Source organism: Nicrophorus vespilloides, unplaced genomic scaffold (genome assembly GCF_001412225.1).
Source record: "Nicrophorus vespilloides isolate i.1.1-1 unplaced genomic scaffold, Nicve_v1.0, whole genome shotgun sequence".
NCBI lineage: Eukaryota > Metazoa > Arthropoda > Insecta > Coleoptera > Silphidae > Nicrophorus > Nicrophorus vespilloides.
The window spans coordinates 39,575-58,350 of record NW_017099854.1 but is presented as its reverse complement, the minus strand read 5'-3'; the positions used below and the strand labels follow the sequence as shown (position 1 = coordinate 58,350).

Below are 18,776 nucleotides of genomic sequence, written 5' to 3'. Positions count from 1 at the left end.
TATTTACAACCATTAATAAATAATGTTAAGCTTGAATTATTCCCTAATTATTATTCTATTTTTAACAAAATAATGAAAGTGTAATTAATACTTAAAACATATACAGTAGTAAAAGTTTGCGTTCTAAAAGAAATTACCAAAAAATTTCTTCCTTCCTTTCAAATCTTTTAGTTAATTACTTTATGTTGATTTTTCGTATCTCTTGATTTATTTATAGAGTAAATTCATATTCTGTGCAATGATTTCCAAAATACAACCCAAAAAAAAAATCAAGGATTGTTTTCGAAGGTGCTGTTTGTAAAAAGCCATGAAATTAACCAAAAATCGAGGAAATTGACGATGAATATATTATTACTTTAGTGCTTTCAAAACGATTATTTAATCATGCGAAATGCATTTCAGTTGCCCGTGAGACAAATGAATAACTAATGTGTCCTGTTTTACAGTTCGTTTCAACACGTTCGTCACTTTTTTTTTATATATTATTGACTAACGTTCTTTTTTGTTGTAAATAAAAACTGATTGAAATATATTTTTTAATATTTTATTTTTATAATATATTACATTGTATATGTTTGTATGTTTCCAATTTGTCAACTGTTGGAATCGATAAACGGAAAATTCTTGTCCTGGAAAACTACTTTCTTTATGTTGCATAATATATTAAAGTATTTATTAACATACAACATTATGATTATATTTTTTTTCCTGTAATTGCAAATTTGCTTGCATTATATAATATTAATAAGTTTTTCATAATTGACAGATTAAGAAAGTTAAATATACTACCTTTCATATATTAACAAATTAACTTAACTGAAATTATATTCAAGAATAAAGTATCTAGTTTATTGTTAATAATTATATAAGAAGCTGAAAGACTACAGTAAATATATGTAGTTTTTATTTTACTAATTAATATATCAAAATTTCTAATCAGTTCAAATATAAAAAAGCATTACATCGTATAGTGCGGTTAATCGGTTCCGTCAATATCTAGGACCATATGAAACCGGACTAATCGAAGACTTTTATTTATTTATATAAAAAAAAGATAAAATATATTGGCTTTGAACTTTCTAAACCGGACTATAATGAATCTGCATTAATCGAAGTAGCACTATGCGAGGCATTGCTGTATTTCAATTCATTAGTACTAAATAATGTAGACACAAAACCTAACAGAGATAATTTAATTGTTAACGTTTTGTTCTGATTTTGGGTTTGGTTTGGTGATGATTAGACACGTAACCGGAAAATTGCTGTATTAAATTGTTGAAAGCATTGACCATGCAATCGATCTCTTTGGGAATGAGAATTGATTTGTTTATTGCTTAATCTATTATATTTCGACACGGATTCTATGTAAACTATTTATTTTGTGATAAAAAAAAGAATTAATTTGTTTATTTATTAATTATATTTTGGCACGGATTGTATATTACAATTAATTTGTGCAAAAAAACAACAAAAATAAGAACTATTCTAAAAAATATTTCATTAATTTTTTATATTCTGATCTCTGACAACGAAGATTAGATATTATTAAACAGTTCGCAATTTCAAAGTATTAATTTTTCGATAGTGTTGATGAAGAGGATGTTAGAATTTTAGAAATTATTGAAGTTGATGAATTTTTATTGGCAAAAAAATAGAAAACCTTATTAGCAACAAAAAAAAATACGAAATTATTAAAGTTCCTGCCGAAAAATCTTAAGAATCAAAGATTAAAAATGATGCTTAAATAATAATGTTTTAATTTTTATTATGAAAATGATGCTGATTTAAGAAGTATTATTATTAAACATATAGGCAATAAAAAAACAACAATCAACTTTAGAATCATATTTTCGAATGCGATTTCACATTGTAAAAGCTTTTCACTTTCATTGCATCATACATTCATTTATTCTGGCCTTAGAATTTGTACTTCTGAAAACAAAGTTTCGATTAACGATGTAATATTTGGAAAAACATTCAACCAATAAATAAGTATTGTGGAAAGTCCACTTGCAAAAAAGGTAAATCCCAAAATTAATGTCTACAAAATGCGGAGAATATGAATTAATAAAAAACTTATTAATTTTCAATAATATTTTGTAAAAAAAATATATAAATTATTTTTAAAGTTATTCAGAAAAATCAATGAAACGTAATTTATTTTTAATCCATGACACGGTGTATGTGATTGTTAAGAAATGTATTTAAATTGATAGTAATATTTATTTTAAAACTTTTTGAAAAAACTGTATAGAAATGATAATGTATAAGATATTAACAAAAATTTTAATAAATGAATAAACAAATATTTTTTATTAAATGTAGATGAATAAATGCTATTAAATTATTTATAAAACTATAGTTAAAAGTGTATTTCAATAAAATGCAAATAATTGAATATATTGTAAACTTTTTAGTAACAGAAATATTAACAAATATTATTTAAGGGCGGAAAGATTCAATAGCCCTCTGTAACAGTTATTTTTTTATTATAAACATATTTTTTTTTGTTTGATAATGTATAAATTTTTCAATAAATATTATTATTATTTAAAAATGATGCTAATATATAAAATACTAATAACATGATAATACATGAACCGAACAAAGTAATAAAACTGAAATGATATATAATAAATGACTTATATAAATTAGTTTAAAAAGTATTGAAGAAAGTATAATGAAAAAAAGATACAAGTAATAGATACAAATAGATAAATTGTCAAAATAATGTTTATGCAATGCAAGATAATGTTAATAATAAATAAATATATTTGAAATAAAAGAAAAATAATTTAGAAAAGTATTTTTTTAGGTGAAACAAGAAGTGAGTGCGCCGGAATGGAGAATAAGTTATGAGTATTAGATTCGGTATAGCGAGTCAAGTGGGCATGTGTTCTGTTGGCGCGTTGAGTGTACCAAAAGGCTAGAGCGTTGTTATATTGCCTTTGGTAAATCTGAAATGGGGTTCTCTTCTTGCCCCACCAACAAAGACCAGAGCTTGGGACAGGTGAGCCTTCGGTTTACCTGCACAGTCAGTCCGCGCACGGTGTTCAACAAGTGTCCACAGCTCGTGACCTCCGGTTTCTAGTAACAGTGAGGAGTGCCTGAAATACTGAAAAATCCGAACGAGATTGTGCGATTTATTTTTTGTTACTTTTTACATACACACGTACATTATTATTTTTTTGGTTTCTTTGGATTTAAACGGAAAGCAAGAACCAGAAAAGAATCGCCGCAGCAGCAACTGACCAGAAGAGGTTCGTATTCGACGTAGAGCGTATCATCAACTTTGCACGAACGTTGTTGGTCATCGCGGTTCATGGCCGGTACTCTCTTAAGCGTGAAGATGAAATTGGTATTCATCTAACGTGTGTCTTTATGGATGGCCCAAGTATACATATACATACAATTTATATATACACATAGTATTGTGAAGATGAGCATCAGACGATTATGCGCTTTTACTTTCGCTACAATCGAAATGTCAAATTTCTTCTTTAAACCTCAGATTGCGCAAAACCAACGCCATTCAAATATAAAATCATGCACGGCTATTCTCCTCCTAAAATTGTAAAATCGAAAATTAGGTCACTCATCTTAGTGTCAATTGCGAAAATTAGCAACACCGTCATTATTTAATTTACCATTTTTCGTAATCGCCCGAGCAAACAAAAATTACGATCCTTCAAGTGAAAGTTACGCAATTTGGGTATTTGCTAAACGGCACAATTGATAGCCCTTCGTTGCCTTTGTAAATGGAATTTTAATAAGATTAAGTGCGCACTTAATGCGCAAACTAAATTTGTTTCAAAAGAACAATTGATGCTACAATTTATGTGGTTATAATGGCCACCCATCAAGGAAAATGAATGCCTAGTTCGCAAACCGCATTTACGTATCATTATAATTATTACATTATTGGTATAACTTGATTTATATGATGTGATTATAGCTTCATATTTTATTTTGTATCCAACAAAATAATTTTCTTTCATCTCAAGGATCCCAATAAACCCGAACGAGAATTGCATCAACCAAAAAATTATTTAGAAAGCATTAAATGACTCATAATAGTATTGTATAAAATGCACAATATTCAATTGTCACATGATACTTTGTTAATTTCATTTAACTCAACAATATTTTTTATTGTTAACATTCAAAACTTTTGTCAAATTAGTATTATAAAACAGAAAAGTTTGAAATAAAAAAAAACAACTATCATTAAAATGGATTACTTGAAATATAATTTAAAATGTAATAAACACGCAGAAATTATAAAATAATTACAAACAAACAATTTTCTATTGTGATATGACAATGTTATTTTTTATTTCATTAATTCTAACAATGTGTTAATGGGTTAATGTTTCTTAGAGTAAAAATTATTGAAAAAATTATATAAATAATTATAGACGTAAAACTTTTAATTAAAAAAAACTTCGAAATACATTAATTAACAAAGATATTATTAAATATTTACAGACAAAAAATGTGAAATAATGAACAGTGAATCTCATTTTATTACATTAGAAATAAAGTGATATTTTTTATGGTACAAAATAATTCAAAATAAAATTCACATAAATTATTAATAAAGATATACAAAGGGCTATTAAAAAAATCTTTATTTTTTCACTTTTTTAAAGGAAAACATTATAAAGCAAGATTTATTTTTTTATGGAAAATTTTAGTTACATACAATAATAAAGCAATGTCAAAAAATATATTTTGTTGACCACCTGTTTTATTTTTTCGTAATTATTTTATCTTTTGTTAAGAGAATCTACATCAGCAATGATTACATCAACTTGTATTATACACATTTTAATGAATACATCAAATTATATTGTGAATAGGAAATACAAATATTACTACGAACAGGGAAACCGTAATTGTGTAATCTCGGTTAACCGCTTTAACGTTTTAAGTACACAGAAGTGGGCTTATCTGAAAAGATGTATAGTAAAAGCGGGAGGAGGAACGGTGAGAAATACACTTGAAAACAGTCTTAAGCTTTGATACTCTTATTAAGAGCGGTGAGATAATTATATTTCGTGTAGATTAGTCCTTTAAGGATTATTAATTAAGTACTAACTTAAATTGAAATTCATTAATTTTTAAATTATTTTGTTTATGCTCAATTTTCTATTGATTATTTGTTGGATTTTTCGAGAATTATTATTATTTAAATGACTGCGAACATTTTTCGAAGGGGGAACAAAATATATTATAATATTTTTTATTTCTATTATTTATTTAGAGGTAAAGTTTTGAAAGTTATCATTTTAAATAAAGTTATTAATAGTTTAAGAAGATTCTCATAGAATGTCGATTTCTAAATTGTTAAATACCCACTAGCATATAAATTCATAGCAGGTGATGCAAATAATAGATGAACAAATTTTCGCTTAGTTTCATTCATAAATAGGATATGTACCAACAACGCGGTACCAATCAAAATACTAATTGGTTGCAAAGAAGATAGACGTTGCTAATTGAAACATTGTGTCTTCACGTAAAATGGCCGGCTGTTGCATAAGTCGATTATGTCAAATGAACGAAGCCGTCTGCGTATATATTAAAAAGAACTTTCGATGCACATCACTAATGACCGTCTGAATTGCATGTTAATTGGTTTCGAATTGTGCTCGGCGAAAATAAGTCCGTTGACTCATATCATTCGCAATACCATTTGGTGAAGTGTTAACACGAATCACACGTCTTTGAATTATCACCAAACAAAAAAAATATCCATACTAAATGCGTCTCTTCGTTTCTCATTAGGTGGTTTTTCGAGTTCGCCGAAGGGAGAAGCTCGCAGAAGCAATACTCAGTGTATGATGATAGAGTGCCTTTGGATCTAAACGAATTTACTATCAGCAAACTATCAAGGTAAGGAATAAATCATCATTCGAATCACGCATACTTGCATGAATTCCTTCTGATCGATTTTCTATATATTTTTTATTTGTTGTTGTTACACAAAACTAAAAACACGTCGATGTGTGTTAATAGTTTCGCGAACAGTTACATAACATGACCCACTAAACGAGAGAGAAGAAAGAACGAAACGGACCGATTTATATGTGTGCTTATATATATATATAGATATATCTTTGAAAAACATTTATACCCAAGTCCGTTACCGACTACGTGATTTTGTATATTGACTTGCTCGTAGGAGCCAAGGCAGTCCAGTCTCTTGACTTGCAGAGAGAAATTGAAAGTTTTTTTTCCTCCTTCTCCTTCTTCTTCTCTCCTTTATTTATTCTCTCATATGTATTAGATTGTGATTTACTTTCGATAACTATTCACATTCCAAGTTTAATATTCACCTCGCGACAGGACACTAAATTTGGTATTCACATACGGAAACCCAAGAATATAGCCTCTCTTACATACTTATATTATTCGATGGACTCACAATCTCTGTTCTTTACGTATTTACCGAAAAACTAATATGATGCTTCAAACTAATTTTTGATATTATTTACATAATTTCATAGAAATATGATTTTTATGAATCTCAAATATTTATCTGTATATCAAAAATTGCTTACTTATAACACACAGAATTTGAATATAATTCTATAAAAATTCTGCTTCATTTATACAAATTATTAAATTAATAAACAAATTTTAATTTATAAAAACTTCGATCAATGAGGACTCACTATAGTAGGATTTGGAAATTTCAAAACAAACTAAATTTTAATTGAGCAATAAATTTAAAAAAAATTATTTTGTGCTATTAATTATGTTTTCCGTACCTCTATTACTGTACTAAACTGTTTGCTTACTTAATATCAAAACATTTATATAACTTCACAAACAGCCGTGATTTTTCATCTCAAATATATTTTTGAATATCAACATTTTTAAAACAACAACTTTTTCAAAATAATATTACTTATTGGGATAAACTTGTGAATTATATGATTTCAATGCAAACAACTATATTAAATTGAAACTTGGCATCTAATAAATATGATTTGAAACGCTGACCTTTCATTAAAAAAAGCTGTTTACAATTGCAGAAAATATAATGGTCATTCAATAAAAATGTCTCTGTTTCTTTTTTTTGTTATTTAAATTTTACACGGCTGACTAATAGAAGGTCGTATCTCAGATAGGGTGTGCCGCGTGTTCTGAAGAATGTTGAAAATGTACCATTCCTAATGACAATACCGACATTATACGCTAACCGTACGTAACAGGAACAATATTAACCGTAACCTAAATTAACTGACGATTAGTCTGCAAGAGGAATATTTAGAGGTAGAATGTTATAACCTAAATACCAAATGACATAATTCTTGTTTTTGGCGGAAGTAAACGCGTGCGTATTACAAAGATAATCACTGCACTAATGATGTATAAAAAAAACAGTTGCGTAACAAAACTACGCTTCCGATTGATTTAATTATTGAGATTTGTAGAAGTCGAGCAGCAGCATTCTGCGCTCGTGGCATGCGTAGCTATTTCACTTTCGATTTCGACTGAATAAGCACGATATGGATCATAAAATTTAAAGCAATTAATAACATAAATATATTAGTTTAAAAAAATATATCAATATACACATATATGAGCTTGGAGAGATTTGTTTTTGTAATATTTGGTTAGTCGAGAGTGAGAAAGTATTTGCTAATTATACGGGACTTTCTAAATGATCTGTATTGAAGACTAATATAGACTATTGAAGGATTGCATGACCCGAAGGTCCTAGTCCGAGTCGAGGATAAAAAAGAGAAATTTCCTACATATAAAAACTGAAGCAATAATGGAATTTTATTGGAGCGATTGTTGAAAGATACTCAACTATTGCTGCTGCACCTTAGAACAGCTCAAAGGAATAACCAATTCCGAATGTGATACAAATGGAATTGCAGCTTTGATTTCGATGCAAATAACAAACAAACTTTATTTTTAAATGTTCTCAAGGAAACAAGGACTTTAATAGGATCAAGGTTCAAACTAAATTTAATTATTACTTTTAGGACTAATTAAATCGAAACAATGTGTCATGGTTCGAAATCAAATTTAAAAAAAAAGTAATTCTGTGCGAAGGTCTTCTTTGCAAGGCTTTCTGAAGGAGTAATCTTTTCCATCCGGTTTCCACCGTAATCACAGCTTAATTTCATAAATGATCAATTAGTGCGTTACGTTCTTAAACAAACGTCACAATAAACAAAATATATTTAAAAAAAAAAATCGATTTTAGAAACTCATCTTCATTGTAACTTTCTTCAAAATTCAAATTAAAATGTATATAAATTTTCTAATTTGCACCATTTAGTTTTTATTGTCAGTTAATGTTTATCTGAACAGTTGTTCTCTTTCCGCAGCGAAGATCGGAACAATTCTACTTTTACTTTGACACAATTTGCACTTTCGACAGTTTTTAGCATACAATGAGCAAAGCCTTCTTTTTCTCTCTCTTGTTCTTCTTCTTTTCCACCGTTCAAGTCGATATACCTTCTTGGGTTCTTGCATCTGATAGAAACGTTCGAACGGGCTGTGTCATAAATAAATTGCCCCAATCCAGTTCACTTACTTTGGAAAATCGTGAGTGAATGTTTTCAAGATTTATTAACACCGAAACTCATCATGATACGCTTGATGAGCTTATTTGCGTTTAAATTGTTAACCCTTCTCTTATATCACTTCAAGTATTACTGCATTGCTTAATGAGCTGAAAAGAATTGATAAGTATTTTTATGAATATTATGTCATAATTTGTTGTGGGATTTTATCATCCAGAACGTTGATTGAAGATTTTTCCTATGAAATATGTCAGTCAGTGAAGAAACTAAAACTATGATCATCCTAAAATGCAGTATGAAAAATAAATTTTCTTTTAATGAAAACCATACATTGCAGAGTTTTCATGCTTCGAAGATTTTTAAGATTCATTTTATCTTCTCCTTGACCCTGAAAATGTTTATTAAATTGTAATGCTGTTTTTTTTTATTTCACGAGACTTGTGAAAATTACTGCAGACTTCCTGTTTGAACTAGGTTCAAGTTAAGTATAACCTTGGCAGTTCATCCTATTGTCGAGGTTTCGTATCCTCAATAGTTTAACGCTATTAAATTCAATTAAAAGGTACTCGAAATAAGTGCAGACCTCCAGTTCTGTAGTAACCTTACACTACCTTCGGTCGTGTACGAATTAAATTAGCAGAAGCGGAAGAGAACCTCCGGGTAACGTTATGTAACCTTTAATGACACGGCCCACGACACGTTTTACTTCGCAGTATCGAAACTAAGTTAAAGGCATTGAACAAAGCTATCAAACGTTGAATGCTTTAAACTAGATGCTTAGAGAAAAATCTTATGATTTTGTATTAAAATTTGAAATCACACTCAATCGCACTCAATAATATGACATCATTAGGTTACTTTAAACTGAATTGTAAGAGAAGAATTTCATGATTTTAGGAAAATTTTATGATTTATAACAGAAAATCAGCAGTGATTCTTTAAACCGGATTCTTGTAGAAGCATATTCTGATATTTATACAAACATTGAGATGGAGAACAGAAAAAACAGCAGTTCCAAAGTTATGTAACCTTTGCTTAGGTCACGTTAGTTGTGCGGCGTTGATCACGATGCAATGTCGCGCCTAGGGCATCTTTCAACATATATATATATATATTACAATATGTTTGAAAGTTTTATTTTTTATTATTTTGTTTACAACAAAATGCGTTTCCATAGATGTATGTCAGATTCTTGGGTCGTCCCCAGTCGCAGCACCAATTAATGCCGCTGTGAGTTTTTTTTTATTTTGAATTGCTCGGTTGCCATTGTTTATTATTAAACGTTGATAAATGCGACAAAACGAAACATAAACAACGACATCAAAGGAAAAAAATATAATCTTTCGCGTAATTACAAACTATTGACCCAATTTTTAACATCTGTTTCTTATCAAATATCTACTACTATTTTGGGAAGCTATTACTCATAGTTTAAAATTAAAAAGAACGTATCAAATTTGATTGACTCACACATTTACATTTTATAATTATTTTATTTAATTAATAGTATTCCTTAATATAATTAATATATTAGTAAGATTCTAATAATTAAAGTAAATTTAAATATTTTCAATTAGTCGTTAATTAAAATTTAATTAATAATTTAAATTAACGTAATAATAATTAATGATAGTTTTTGTATTGAAATCGAATACATCTGTTTGACAGTTGATTATTAACAACAATAATATTTTTTTATACTGAGGTTTTGCCACCTATTTTTTTATAGTTTTTCAGTAATTTTAAGTAATTATCATTATACAACCAGTTAACTACTTTATATTAATTCATCACAAAATAAACGTAAAATATTTATAATATTTTCTTAATTGGTACACATAAATAACGTTACATTAGTTTTTATGGTTCGTACATATTATTCAAATATTCATACAGGTTCATATAGTTTCAAATGTATAATACATTTAATTATCTATACTTGTGGACAAAATGTTGATAGTAATGAACTCAGGTGGTAATAATGAAAGTAAAACATTTACTACTAATGAACTAAAAATAACATTCATTATTTCAATCAATTTTTTTTTACAGATTTTTAACTGGTAGAAATATTTTGTCGAATGTAACAACTTTAATAATATTTGTAAAATTAGCATAAGTATGAGTGACCAATTCGTGTAATTGTTTCACAAGTACTTTTGCAAGTATTGTGTAATAATATAGATGTTATGTGTGATCAATAACGGTTTTAATATGATAAATATGTAGGAATAAAAAAATATTGCATTGAATCGGGTTTAATGTGAGAATATAAATGTAACGGGTGCAAATAATAATTGGGAGTTACAAGAATATTATTTCATATAATTAAATGAAATTGTATATTTTGCAATATTCAAGGTAGCGAGAAAAGATAATTTAATTCACACGCGGCCGCAGAACGATTCTTCCTTCCACGAAGCCCTAACAGGTTCTATCAGGAGTAATATTTGAAGACGACCATTATGCATTTAGTTAAGTGCATTTCACCATATGATAATGTTTTAATCGCCACGCCATCAGCTGATTATACTCGCCGCTTCATATGACTGGTTTCAGACGACTCCATAAACAATTTTAAATTATGAAACATTTTTATTTTGTTGCTGTTCTTCCTACAAAATAACAACAAAAACAACAACAAAAAGACCATCAATATTATATATGGCGCGCGGGAGCAATGATCTGGGTCTTAGACGACAACGACCGCATTAACACAGCCACATACACCGGTAATACAATTAGGATTTATGAAATTGTATGTTACAAAACGGAGCTGCGGTTTCGTGGCGACTATATTTTTTTGTGAGTGTGTTGATGCTCATAACATTTGAGCGCCGGGATGGAATGCGTTTTATTATATACATTTTCACTTTCAATTCAAATTTCGAACGTGATTCGACTCACGCCCATTTTTGACCGTGAACGACATACACCAAAGTTGAATTTACATAACTCGAGGTGGGATAACAGAAGAAAATTTATACATCTGTGCATATACACAGAGAGACAGACACACACGACGCTTGTCTCGAAAACAAAATCTCCCGAAAGTCCACGTTGAAATGAACAAGCTTTAAGGAGTGTCACAACGTTTTCGTTTCATTTCATCAACAATGATGCATTTACATCTCGTACCTACATCCTGGAACCTATTACAGTTTTGCTTGAATCACCATTCATTACAAATTCAGTTCTAATTAAAATCAGTTATGTACACAGAAGAGGTTTATTAAATATGGTTATTGAATATTCGTCTTAGTATGATTATCAGTTCTTACATAAAATTATTATAATCAGTCATGATACAAGCATACTTTTATCATGGAAAATCAGTAAGATTTGTTTTTGTAAAGCGGGTTGCCTTACAATACTAGCTCACTCATTATCTGCAACACACTTTGCTTAACTATTGTTAACTGTCAAAGGTCATGATATAAGTATAGTGTACCTGCACTGTATTGGCTTGGCAGAGAACTACTTATGCACGTGCGGACAACCGGGAACAATAGTACATGTTCTATTTCAATGCACGCTGATTTCCATTGAAACCACAGAATTGATAAGCGGACATATTGACATTAAAGTTCAACTTCCCACTTCCTTAGAGGCCCAGCTACAGCACTTATCAAATTATTACTCAACACCAAAACCCCTTTAGAACCCATAGCTATCATCGAAATTGCAACACCGAGATTCCTCCACTCCTCTTGTCATTAAAGTCGCTGGATATCCGGCTCGAATTGTCTTATAGAACTTTTCCAATTTTAAAGTGATAAAGTTTTCCAATGATAAAGTTGGCAAAATTGTATCACTTCAACAGGCTAAATGGATTACGGGAGACGAAAGCCTCCAATAAGAAGAAGTATAGTATATCTTTGCATCATGCTTATACTTATAGTCCCATTTTTTTGGAATTTATCCCGGTTTTTGGTTAAATGTCCCAGTGTCCCGAAATTGCAATTTCAGGTACGTTGTATGCAAAGTAGAAGGGAAACAAAACTTAATGAAGAATTCAAATTTTTGATTGAACCGATCTGGTCTCCCTATGTATAATTGTATCACGATCAAACGTCAAAGATGTCAGTATTGACAGGATGATAAAGAAGAAACGTCAAATATTCAATGAAGCTTGAATAATATTTTATTTTGATATACAGTGAAACCTTGCTTAACGAGTTAAATTCGTTCCAAAATTTCCGGATTTATACTCGTATAGTGAAATACTCTTATAGTGAAACATATTCCAAAATATACATAATATGTGTACACAAGTTTTAAAAATGATGTAGCAGTCGCACAATCCGGGACTTCTCTTCTCTCGTTATGCAAAACGTCGTTAGTTAAGCGAAACATTTTTCTTACAATTCATTTTGCTCGTTAAGCGAGGTTCCTCTGTATATATTTTATTTGAATGCATAAAAAGCGTAGTAATATTAAAAAAAACTATAATTTAAATAATATAAATAAAATGTAGAAATAATGATGACAGATTTTAAACAAATTTATTATTTTGTTTGCATAGTAATTATAAAATATTTTATAATTCAATAAATAATGAAAAGTAATTTTAAATGAACTAAGTTAAACATTAATAATAATATTTAAAAAAAAATAATGAAGTTATGTGTTAAATTTAAAAAAAATTTAATCTCGTCCATTATAATACAGGTTTATTCGTGTGTGCAGTAATTAAGTACGCAAAACTCATTAAGCGGAGATTAATCGCGAATGGAAAAATCATTACTTAAAATGAGAAAATACCTCATGCGTATCAATTAAAACACACAAATCACGATGAATAATTGTCCTTCGTAGATGCTATGTACATAATATATTTTTATTTCTTTTTTCGAAGCCGAATGGTAATCGAAACGTAATTCACCAATTATTTCAAGGATTTCCAATCGAGCGTTTTCTCCTTGTCCGTTTGTCACGACGGATTTATTTCTTCTACGTACGAAAACCACCAGGTGGTTGTTACATCCGTTTCAACCGTCCATGTGAAGAAAGAAACAAAATAAAAATATATACATGCAAAAGAAATATGCAGCTCAGATAACGCTCATCGCCGTAATAATACTATTTACGAAACAGTTACTCATTAAATATTTCCTTTCCGTATTTGCTTCCTATTGACTCACGTGGGAATATAATCGTTCTTGATGCATTTACGAATTGAAAACTATACACAAGATTTTGGATTCTTTACGTTTTTCTTTTGTCTTTTTCTGCGGAGACCTGTCCGAAGCCCACGCGCCTTCAGCAAAGATATAGGTTACTGTTATGCCTCGGCAATTCTAAAAGTGAAATGAATAGAGGTGTTGGCCATTCGCCGTTGCGGTTTGCAGCAGCCACCAAACGACATTCCGCAGAATAACCGTTCGGAAAATCCAATCTTTCATAAATTATCGATAATAGATTGAAGAGAAATACAAGACCCGGACGAGAAAAACAAACTTAAAGATACAAGTCATATCCGTCGACGTAAGACGAGCCTGATGTATATTCATGTCGTGCATCAGGCACTATGTACTGTTAATACTCTTCGAATTATTTATTCTAGAAACAGAAAGGTTTTACCTTCATTTTGGTGCTTATTATAACCGAATATTTCTTTCACAAAAATATTAACAATTTACACTCATTAAACAAAAATGAACATATGGTTCTGTATTCTGTCGCATAAATATTAATAAATTTATAGCAGCAAAAAGTAGAATTATAGCTCAGGTCGATTTATATTCGATTTTGTTAATATCGTAGAAATCTTAGAAACATTTAAACCAAAATATATACATAATTATTGTTTAACTTAACTTTTAATTTAAATTGAATCTATATTAATTATAATGATAACAATAATTTATAATGATTACCACATAAAAAAATCATAATCCAAGTAGTGTTTAATTTATTTTGCACTTATTAACCAAACAGATGGTTCTGTTTTCTGACCTATAAACGTCAAACAATTTATAACATCAAAATGTACAATAATAGCTTAAAGCTGTTGATTTTGCAGTGTTGTCTAATATAATTTATTTGCATTTCTATGAAAGCGTTCTAAAAAATATTCAAATGTTTTTTCTATTATTATTACTATTATATAAATTATTATTTCATTTGAATCAATTGTAAATTTTAAAACAAAGAAATCAAAAATATTGCAGCAAATAGTTTTAAATTATGAAGATTGGATAAAAATGCGATAATTACAAAATAACTTTACCAAGAAGTGTTCAATTTAATTACATGTATTAACCGAACATTAACAGGTGGTTATATTTTATGACCTACAACTATTAATAAATTTATAATAGTAAAAAATGTAATAATTTCTTAGACTTACTTTATTTATTTCAACTCTATACAAAAATATATAAAATTTTATATTTCATTAAAGAAACTACAAGATTTATATTATAATATTAATTGTAATTAATAATTTAAATATTACAACCAAATAATTTGATTCCAATTTAAACTTTCCTTTAACTTGTTGACTAAGAAAAATAATGAATGAATTGGTTGAATTGATGAGAAAAAATGTAATTATTTTTGTAATTATAATCATATATTCAGAAAAAGTACAACAATATATTGAGAGAAAAGATACAATAATATTTTCCGTCTAAAAAAAAGAGGTAAAACAAATTTAGGTAATGTAGTTAATGAAAATATACAAAAAAACTAAATTATGTAACACAAATCGATTCATTTTTTTTTATTAAATAAAATTATATATTAGAAACCGATGACATTATTATTAATACTAAAGATTTTAACTATTTATTGTATATTTATTATAATTGGATCGAAATATCAGAACATGGAGCAAAAGCACGGTCAAAAATCAACTTTCGAATATGAAATTAATATGCGAAATTATGTTAACAACATTAGCTTTCCAAATAAGTTAGCATCCAGCAAAAAAAAATGTATATAACAACAATCCAAGAAAGTTTGCACACAAAAAAAGACTTACATAACGTCCTTCTTCCTAAATGTTATTAAAATGATTTTCCTCAAATACCAAAGTCCATAAAGAAACTGTTCGTAGCATGAATAGTCTGAATGAATATTGAGTAATCTGTGTCGTATGCACTTAGATTGCTCGGGATTTGTTGTTTCGCAAACCGTTTCACAATATGCGGCGCGCAGTGCATTACATTTCGTCCTTGATAATTGCCGTTAGATATTATTGCATTTTTTACGCTTATTCATTTATGTTTGTCTCCTCATTAAGCGAACCAATTAAAGCCGATACACATTCATAATAGGAAAGGACGCATTCGTTAATACTTGGAATAGAAAAAAAAATGGAATAAGTCTATTGCAACGCGGATACTATGCATAAAAAAATCAACACTTTCAACTAAATACCAATTAATTATTATTAACGCCTTATTCATTCTCGATCCATAAAATATAATGCGTAGTTTTCAAAGGAAATTGGGTAGAAAACGGTAGTGATCTTTCCTGTTTTGGGAATGAGACACGTAATGCTTTTCCGTTTTTTTCCTTTTACTTCTTTATTTTCCTCCTTGTAAACGAATAAAAAAGAAGAAGTGTCAATATACGAAGTGAAATTGCACTTTCTACGTGCATTCAATACTCGTTTTATCACAGTCGTATATCACTAATTATTGCCGACTGAAAGTGGTTAACGTATTCCAATGCGAATCGTTAAATCACAAATTCCAACTGTCCATAATCAATCCCAAATTTTTTCAAATTATTGATTACTTATATAACATAATAATCTTTTTTTCTTGTTTCTCTTGATAGAAGTATTTAATTTTTATTTCAGTAATAAATAATAAAAAGTCTGAAATAAAGAAATTAATTAAATGAAAAAAAAATCGTTTTTTTTGCATTGTTAAATAACATTAAATTACTGACTTTCTATATATTTTTTACGTAACTATAATGAATACAATTTAAGGATCGCAAAAGGTTATGTTGTATAAATGTTTATGAAGTCGTTCAATAATAATCTGCATTATTCGTTGTGCAGTGTTTTAATGTTCGAACTTAATTAAGAGATAAATGGAGCCATAAACAAATTGAAATGTCAGCTTATCGTTGAACGTTAAAGACAATAATTATGCAATTCCTTGTTACGCAGAAAAATAAGTGTCAATGCTACATACTTATAATAATACAGCTAAAGGCGAATGGATAATACATATATTTATCTAACCTTAACTGTTTTTTTGTCTATATGTGTGTGAAACAGTATACAGGCTGATCAATAACCGAGTTCAGAAAACATGCGAAACAATGGAGGCCTGAAAAAGGTGTTAGTGTAGCATTTGCATGTATGTAGTACGAAACATGAGCTTTTGCAAATGGATCCGTGCGAAGATAAAAAAAAATGGATGTCGAAACAAAAAAATGGGAACGGGAGAGAGAGATGTATCGCCTTTCACCCTTTTCTTTCAGCTCCATCATCGGCATCATCTTCTTCGAGATTCTCTCTCGTTCCGGCCTCAAGGCATGACGACACCTGCGTGCACAGCCTCACATGATGATGATGAGAATTTCACTTGATCCGTAGCCCTGGGCGCAAGCCCTGCTACTCTCACCGAACATCAACTCAACACCAAAACACACATTTTAATCAATATTTCATGAGATATTTATTATCCACTTATATACAATGCATAAACATATTCGTGAATGGGCTCATTCTGCAAAAGAAAAATCGGAACTTTCTTTTCTTTGGGATGCACGTCTTCTTTTCATTTGAGTCACTTACAGCTGCAAATAAGTAAATGTTTATTTGCACTGATTTCTAAATTCGTCATGTACTTGAAAAAAAAAACATATTTTATTTATTTCCAAATAAAATGTTTAGTATATTTACTAATAAAAGAAAGCGTCCTTTGCAAATTCTTGTAATATAATTTTACGAAAAATTACGAACGTTTACATAAAACAAGTATTTTGTAACATTAAGTAACTAATCTAACTTAATTTCAACATCAAAAATCCTCAAATAATAACAAATCTTGAAAACTTGAAAATTTTCGCAAAATATATTTGATTTTTTTTAACTAAACATGTATGCTAATAAATTAATTATGTTAAATTCTAACTAAATTATAAAACAATAAAATGCGGAATATTCATTATTATAATTGAAAATGTATGAGATATTTCAATAAATCTAATATAATTGTTTAAAGAAATTTTTAATTAAACACGAAGATTCATAAGACATTTCATAAAATCCAATCACGTAGAAACATTAAGATTTACATTCTAAAGAGAAATTGCTAATTTTAGAAATTATTGAATCATGCTCATCTTACCATAATTAATTTTAGATTTGAGAACATTTGTGTAAAGCTTGAAATGAAAATCCAATTTAAATAATAAAAAAAATGCTATAAACTTTCTCACTGCTGTTGTAAAAATTTGTTCGATTTCTTTTAATTTATAGTAGAAAAAAAACGAAGTTTCTATCAATTTTTATTGATAATTATGTTTATGATAACTGTTATATATAAATAAATAAGTAAATGAACAATTAATAATTTGATTTGTTTAATTATAAATTCAGTTATTTTAAGAGCTTTAGACCACTTATATAAGATATTTATATAAGTTAGAAATTATGATTATATATTGAATTGAAAGCAATAATAAATGAACACGATGAATGTATAGAAACTGCAGAGCATTTGATATGCTTAGAGGTATGCGTTTAATTAGTTCCTTGGTGTTGTGCAAAATCGAAACTTCTGAGTCTTTTAATAGATAGATGTTAGGTAAGTGGTCTGAGACGGACGGGGACGGCATTTCCATGTTTCCGTATTTGTCGAGGATTATTGCGGAGACAAGGAACCGAAACCAGTTTGTAGAGAATCACCATCGTCCACATCGTAACATTTTCGCAAACATAATGAATAAATTCATCTTGCAGGAAATAAACGCATATTAAGATCCTGCTGCATCCCACATCCCGAAATCTGCATACACTTATATATTTAGATGTCTAGTTTTTTTTAATTTAATTTAATTCCAAGGACCAAATTTTACGTTCGATGCGTCCTCCGCTTCGGCTATTCTAATTTATGTGATCCATATTAATCCTTTTCCGAGAAACGCAACGCAAAAAAAATTAATAAATAATATAGATCACAGCCTTCACATACATACATATTAATAAAGTGTATATGATATAATTAATTTGCTCTTCAAATCTAGTAAACG

General features: G+C 28.9%; 1 protein-coding gene across 1 annotated transcript in view; it reads left to right on the top strand.

Moving 5' to 3' along the window:
• Positions 1 to 3,016: 3,016 nt before the first annotated feature.
• Positions 3,017 to 18,776, top strand: part of LOC108565820 (titin-like) — a 35,405-nt gene continuing 19,645 nt past the window's right edge. Inside the window, exons 1-2 of the mRNA XM_017925466.1 lie at positions 3,017 to 3,260; positions 5,791 to 5,898. The gene's annotated coding sequence lies outside the window, so the exon portion shown is untranslated. The remainder of the gene's footprint in view (positions 3,261 to 5,790; positions 5,899 to 18,776) is intronic.